Here is an 8319-nt window from a genome sequence, read left to right on the forward strand (position 1 = left end):
CAGACTCACATAGAGCAATTTTGTGCCATCCAAGGGAGGGACACTGGACCAAGCACTGCTGACCACAGAGTGTCCTGGTGTCACTGTGCTCAGCACTGTCCTAGAGTGGGGCTGCTGCCACCACAGCACAGCACAGCCCCACGGCCCAGACAAGGCTTTCCCAAACATGAACTTATCTCCAAATCACCTCCTCTCAGAGGATTTTGCTTTCATAGAATCATAGAATATGCTGAGTTGGAAGGGACCCATCAGGGTCATTGAGTCCAGTTCCTGGCCCTGCATGGTATACCCAAGAATCACACCCTGTGGCTGAGTTTCAAGGAAGGACATGTCAACACACAAACAAAAGTGAAGTACACCTCTCTATGAGAGAGCAGGTGGTGGCACTGAACAATGTCTTCAGCACTTTGTCCTCAACTAGGCAGCAGCAGAATAGGCTTATTGATAATGTGCTTGGCCTTTTGGGCTATTTTGTTGAGTCTCTTGTACATCCCAAGCCTACTTATTCATTTAGAAGGTGATTTTTTTTCTTTTTTAATACAAGTGACTGGGGAACTGAAGTCATACAGGTTGATGAAGCTTTCCTGCTTTACTTACAAATAACTTCCAGGTGGCCCTTAGCAGGAGAGAAATGTTTTCACTCAGTAAAAGCACAACCCACTAATTCAGGGCATCTGCAGATGCTGCTGCACTGGCCTTCATCAGGCAAAATTACAGTGTTTAAATTTTCACTGTAGTGTTGACACCCCTTCTGAAAAAGAGCAGTTCCCACCTCTCCCAAAGCCACTGTTTGTGGCCATCTGCAACTTCAGCTTGCCAGAGTCATAACTCCTCGTGCTCCTCCTCATCCCAGCTTTTTGGCAAAAGCTGTTGATTTACCTAAGCAGTTGCAAAAGAACCTAAGGACACAGGCATGGGGTAGTTTTTAAATGAAGAGCTCCTGCTGGCCTGTTTTAAACAGACACTTCCAGCAATACTCAGTAAACCTCATCCCAATTCTCTGTAGAGCCAAAACTGGTATCTCCTCTGCATCCTGCACACTGAAGTTCTTAACTCATCTTCACAGCCACAGCATTAATAATTTTCAAAAATAATCCAACATGCCAAACATAAGACTACATATAAAAGCTGCTTGGAGCTTATCAGCTTTATCATCCATCTCTTGATGCTAGCTAGAACTGCCGTATTTCCGTGCCTTGCATAACCTGTATTAATTTGATACTACTGAAACACGGTCACCAGCACCTAAGCAAGTCAAGGATCAAGCTGACAGACAAAAAAAATCAGCACTTCTTTTCAGTCACGCTCTCCCTAAATTATCTTACACAGGTAACCATTTCTTAATTGACACTCATGCTTGTTCAACACTAGATCAGTCCTTCAAATACGACCGCAGGCTAAGAGCTTCTTAAACCCGCCACCATTCAGGTTGCAAGGCAGATGTAGAGGGGAGGGGAAAAAACAGTTATGTCCGAATGGTCTCTGTTGTAACTGCTATTCAAAAAGAGGGACTGCAGGTCTAAGGCACCAATATAAATTTTTTTTAAAGTATCTTCCCACCCTTCTTCCCCAGCTTTTTACCAGGGCTGCAGTGCCAGTCAGCGTCTGTTTTTCTGGCAAACACATAGCAAAGCTGAAGCCTGACACACAGTGGCATACTCAGAAAAAACTGCAAGTCTACAAAATTGCCCTCGTTTATTGGCTTTACAATTGCTCCCTGCCCAGAAGCACCTAAGAGCAAGCTCACCTTTTGGCATATACTTAACAAAGCTTGCAATTTTAAGATACTACTCTGAAAGGGAAAAAGATTAAATTTCATAGGTTAGAGAGTGAGTGATTTGGCCCATAGATTAATTTACACCTCAGGTCAAAAAAAAGCAAAGCAGTGATACAGCGAGGTATGTATCCAGCATAAACAATCCTGGCAGTAACAACAGTGCTACTCTTAGACAGCCCTCCCCAGTGTCAGAGTGCTGCCTTCGTGGTCACAGAGGAACAATCACTTTCCTGCTTTCTACTCTTTTCCCTGGATTCTTCCCACTTTCCCTCCCCTTCAGCAACATGCCCTTGCATCCTCTTCAGCAGGGCTTTTCCCCTAAACAATGCAGCCAGAGGTCATGATTAATCAGTTTTCCATACTCCATTTCCCTGCTCATTGTCCCAACCACTTGCTGGGAACCTTATCTTTATTAGCTGGTCTTATCATGACTCAATTACACATTAACAGAAACTCTCCTTACTCAGCAGGATTTATTTGTGGCTTCAGAGGGCAGCTCTGTGGAATGAGCCACCCCACTAGAGCCAGCCTTGGAAGTCATTGATCTCATTCAAGATGCACAAGGGGACACAGAAAGGTCTAGGAGAACTTTGAGGAACTGGCAGGAGCAGATTTAGAAGACAAAGACTTTCTATAGGGGAGCAGATGCATTAGCTTATGTTGTTTGTATTAAATTATACAGTAAATATTTGGGCTTGATGAGCTGTGCTCTAATACTAGCTAGAGCTGTCTGAGACCCTTCAGCACAGAAACTGCATCCAGCTAAAACATCCCCCTGCCCACTTAGCTACCTAACCAGATAATACTGCCATAGGGCCTGTTATCTGTCTGCTTTCAAGAAATTAGACTGATAGAGTTCCTTGAGATTTACCAGACCTTCAAGGTGCAGTATCACCACACCTACACCTCCAATACAGGATTTTCTCCTTTAATTCTACTATCACCTTGCCCAGGAAGGTTAAATGACATCGACTTATATCAATGGCTCTTACTATTTCTTCTTTTCTTGAAAGATACATTACACAGAGGAATTCACTATTTGAAAATGACAGAATAATGGGTGCAAGGTGGGGGGAAATGTTTTGTTAGAGATGAGAAAAGTAATTTCTTAATGAGTGGATCTGTCAACCCCATGAATCCATCTCTTGTGAAGGCAATGGTTCATCCAAGGACTTACAACCTGGTGAGACCTCCCAGTGTCAGACAGTCCAGGTGAGAAGCAAGCAGAGCTCACCATTTGGGTAATCACAGCTTGCATTCTGTTTGGGAAGAGTGACGTGTCTGCAACAACACTGCAATGACTGCACACTCCCCTCTGCTCCCAAATCAGTCCATGCACATCCCCATGGTGGGGCTCTGAAGTAAAGAAATAAAGAGAAGGTTTGGAGAAACCATTAGATGCTCAGTTACAACAGCTAGAAAACGATTGGGTAAGACAGCACAAAAACTCTTCTTCTGAAGCAGCAACTCCAAAAGCTCGAGTGACATTTAAGGACAAGAATTCTTGAATTAAACTAGTTACATTCATCAGATCATCTGAGAGAACAAGTAGCTGATATCTGGAAAACAGAGATGGATGTAAGCAAGGGAAAAGGTATTAGACTGGTTATCACCTAAAGGGGTGGGAAAAAATAGAGATTGGTAATTTACTGCCTGGATGACAGACAGCAGAGGAGGCAAGAAAGATTATAAATTGCTATAAAACCAGTATTGCTACTGGGCACATGATCTTAAGTAGCAAGGCTCAACTTCTGAAAATGGTTTGGAGTTCTTTATATATGATGGCTGCCACAGCAGGCAATGGGTAAAGATCCCTGTTACAGCCTGCCCAGGCTCTCTGAACTAATGAGGATTTACATTCTGCAGGTGCATCTGATGCCCCTGTAAGGCTTGTCTGCATCTGCAAAATGGAGGCAGTGGGTGTGGGTCCAATGCAGCAGAGCTGAGAATATCCCTCCTCTTCCTCCTGTGCTATTGGGAAACATTAAAATTGGCTCTAATGCTTTGAGTGCAGTTTCAGATTAAAAAGAAGGAAGGTAGACTTAAATGAAATAATGCTGTTTTAACTAAAATATATGGGAAAACAAAAAATCAGGTTGTAACTACCGCAGTGAGAACAACAGACATGCTAGGAAGCTTTCACCACGAATGCAGAAACTGCCCAGAAGCTCCAGGTTCTTAAACCCCTTCAGGTACTCCTTACTCAGGGAGCAAAGGAGAGAGAAACCCACTGACCCTGTGGTTCAAGTGAGGCCTTTTTTCCAACATGCAAGTCTCATCTCTAACAAGAGCCATATTTTTTTTTTTTCTCATTTTATTGCAGTGAAAAGCCACCACCACCATAACAGCTCTGGAAACAAAGGTGGCAGAAATATTTTGCCCCAATCAGAAAAGCAGGCTCTGATTTCAGCTTTTAAGGGTTGACTTGAACTTTAAAAGCAAAACAGAAAACCCATTATACCTCCTAAGATAACTGAAATGTAATTTTAGAAATAAAAACCTGAAGCATTTCATCCTCATCAGTATCACCCAAATAAAATACTCTCATGTTGCAACCCCACCTCTCCCCCACACACAATTTCTTTGCAATCCTGTTCCAGTGAAGCCTGTGCATGTTGCAGGCACACACAGGTCTGATCTCCAGCTAAAAACCTCCCTTCTGCACACAGAGGCTTTGCCCCTTTATTTTCACATTAGAAGCCTTCCCTTCTACAGCCTTCAGGAACAGCAGTTTTCATCTCAAGAAGCTTTCCTGACGTACCCTGGGAAAGGCTGTACCCAAGAGGTGCCAACCAGGACCTCCTCAAAATGATATGGCCACTTCCTCATCCTTGTCTGGCCTGTTCCCTCCTGGGTTGTACAGCCCCACCACTTCAACCCAGCCAACTAAGGAAAGTCAAAGAAATCAAGCTTACTGTCAGATCACACCTTCCACTCTTCCCCTTCCTCTCAGCCCCCGTGGATTTTTTTGGCATGCTGAGGTGTCCTGGTCTCCCTGGGGAGCCACTACCCTGGCTATGCTCATCTTGTACTACCAAAGCCAAAGCAGATGTTGATACAGCTAGAGAGGAATGTCTGTCCCTGTGAATGAGCAAGGGCTGCACTTCAGTTTGAATACTGGTAAGACAACAGAGCAGAAAAGGTAAGCAGTAGAGCAGAAAAAAACCACAAATATTGTTGTGCTGGATTTACACAACACAAGGGCCGAAAGAACAATAAAAGCTCTTTATGCCATAAGTTGCATAAAGCTTTGGGGTCTTCAAGCTTCTTGAAGCTGCCTCAGAATCTCTGCTTTCCTTTTTCAACATTAATTGGATTTTGATCTTACATACCTTGGGGAAGAAAAGCGAGACAGAACAGAAAACATGACAAAATTAACTTTCCTAGACGTTTATACATTCAAAACCCCAAACACTCTAGCAGCTGAGCTTTGAAATCAGATTTTAAGAGAATTATTCTGTATGCAAAAGCACCAGAGTGAAAATACCAAAACATTAACATTGGTTAAAGTTTAACTCCTTAGCTTAAACCCCTAAAACAAGTAAGGCAAATGGCCAAGGCACACACATTCCATTTTCTTTTTGCAGTTGCTTAAATTCTTAACAGCAGTAAGCACAGGCAGTTCAGTGTCAATGGACAACTGCTTAAAAAGACAGGTAAAGGGGTATAACAGGCACGCAATCAAGGCTTCCTTCCAGCCAAAGGCACGTCCCTGAGACCAGCTGGGGGTACAAATACTGAGCAGTCTCCCTTTGCCCCTCCTCCTTCTGTGGGGTTAAGGATTCAGTAGAGGAGGACAGAGACGGGTGTTGCTTTTCTTTGCATTCTGAATGGAGACTGTCACTTTCTGAGCCCATACTGCAGATAAAAAAGCACATTGAAAAACATTCTGTGATCAATGAATACAATCCCTAGTTAATGTTTTTCTTTCCCATTTTCAAGTCCAGTTTAAAACACAACTACTCAGCAACTTTAGATCCCTTCATGACTGATTAAAAATATTTTTTCACCTGAAAAACAGTACCTTAGGCTTCTCTACCTCATTCATACACCAACACCACACTGCTTTCCCAAAAAATAAAAAGAAGCCACCATGTAACCCAAATTGCATTTCTCCATCACAGTACCTGTTCCCCATAGCCTGGGCTATGAGCACACCTGCACAAGCACCAGGAACTGAAGTAGTTTGGATTGCACTGATCCAAGATCCTCCGTTCTATAGGAACCACACCGTGCAGGACTGCAGAAGGAGGCAGCAGCCCCTGCAGCCTAACCCTTCATGTGCCAGGGGAGGTTTCACAGCACCAACACTGAGCAGTGCCAGGCCAGTCAGTCTTAATGAAGACAAGTGCTTAAAAAAGCCCTTCCAGTTGGGAGCAGGTGAGGGAGCTTTGATTTTAAAAGAGACTGAAGGGTCTGTTAGGGTTAACTACAAACTAGCTTGGGGTTCATTATGGAGGGCTAACTGATAGACTAACTTGAAACCAAAGGGAAACAAACTGCAAAGAAACTGCCTCCATTTAACTAAATGCCACAAGGTGACCTGAACTCTGTAGTGTGAAGAGACCAAGCAGATTGACAAGCCCAAGGGTTGGCATAGGCATCCTCACACCTCCAGGGGCAAAGACAAGTCAATGAAACCATTAATAGACAGATCCACCGGCTGTCCTTTAATCCGCGCCCAGTCCAAGGACTAAATACACACATGCTCTCAAGAAATACTAAATATTGTAAATATTCAGATGCAAGAGGACTACTTCCAATGGTTTTGGTTTTGACTACCTCCAGTGGCCATGATCCTCATCACAAAGGGTTAGAATTGGTCTGGCAGTCAGAGAAACATGGCCTTAAAATCTGATTTAATGACATTTTGGAAGTGCTTTGTCCTTTGGAGAAGGAGCAAAATAAAAAAAAAAATTAAACACCAGAATTAAGGTTTCATCATCACTTTCTCCCTCTCCCCCACCCAACATCAACAAGATTCTGCACAGGCCTTGCCAGCATCCCACAGCTACAGCTCTTTCATGCACTTTAGCTCCCAACTAGTGTAATCACTCCTAGATCCTGTTCAGATGATGAAAGGGTGAGCCATGGCTGCAAATGGAATTCCTTTCATCACCTGAACAGTGTGCTTGAAAAACACAAGCAGCTGAAGTGTTCTCATCTTTTCAATTCTAGAGAACAGCACATCATCACCTTTTAGATGTAAGTACTTCTGCTTAATATGCACATATTACACTATTTAGCTTAATTAATCAAATCATGACAACAGACTAAATTCTGAACTTCACACTATTACTATCATCTATGGCAAAATAAGTATTTAGGGATGCTTAGAACAAGAAAATCCATTTCCTAGTGCAGGCAATAGCAATGCTAAGAGCATCTTCACCAAAATTAGTGCTCTCTCATACTATGGCAAGTACAGATGGATCCACCATCCTAAGTCTAGCACAGAACAAGGGAGAGTATGAATCATCTTAATTTATGGATGCAGAACAGGATTACAAAGTCATTACAAAGTGACTTGTTTATCAGAAGCTTCAAACTGTAAATTGGAGTGTATGTCTCCAGCTCACAACCTGAACCACCAAGGCAAAGCAATCTTCCTCCCTGGTAAGGTACGCAGCGATACATAAACACAAAAAGAATCTTATGTTGCAGTGCAAACAATATGCTCCCCTGAAAATGAAAGACACTCAATTTTCCTAGTGTAACCATTGGATGACAACAGATAATTTCTTATTAAGTCACTCGAACACCACATCACTGAGCTGTGCTGAGAGAGGAGCTGTCGCCAAGACGAAGTGACAGGAATGACAGATGAAGCATTTGATTTCATAGTCTTGGCTCTTCTGCTGATTCTTTATGCAGCTGGAGCAAAATCAAAAGGCACACACTTTGCCACACTCTTCTACTTAGTATGGACCCAGCCTTTCCAGTACAAGGAGCACAACTAATTCATACAGTGCTTTATCTACCACGTCCTTGATTTTCCTTGATGCCACTATGGCAACGAACAGGCAAAGTGCAGTCAGATGAATGCTGAGGGCTGGAAGAGTCAGAGGATGCCCAATGTGTCCATCACCAAATCAGCTACGGTAAGAGCCTCAAAAGGAATTCTGGCAGTTGTGCACATCAGTCTGAACAGAGAGGGTATTGCAGAATTCCAAGCTTACCTCTGGAAAACTAAGTGATCTGTATCAATCCCACAAAGTTTGAGGGTAGGCAGAAGGATGCTTTCTCCCAGATGACAAAGGATTAATAATCAAGTATATAAAAAACAGCTGTAAAACAGCAATAGCCCAGAAGGACACAGTCTGTCAAAACTCATGGTGCAAACAGAGACAAAGAAAATGCCTTTATGATTTTGCAACTGATCAGAGAAGACAAGACTCCCACCTAAAAGCAGGTCATTTTTGTGAGTGCTTTTATCAACAGCAGGAGATGGTGTCACAGTGCAGCTGTCAGACAATACCCACGGACCTGCAGATCACAAGGCTTGTCTTAAGCTGAAATATGATTTAGCAAAACAAAGACAG

This window comes from Vidua chalybeata, chromosome 1 (assembly GCF_026979565.1).
Source record: "Vidua chalybeata isolate OUT-0048 chromosome 1, bVidCha1 merged haplotype, whole genome shotgun sequence".
NCBI classification, from domain to species: domain Eukaryota; kingdom Metazoa; phylum Chordata; class Aves; order Passeriformes; family Viduidae; genus Vidua; species Vidua chalybeata.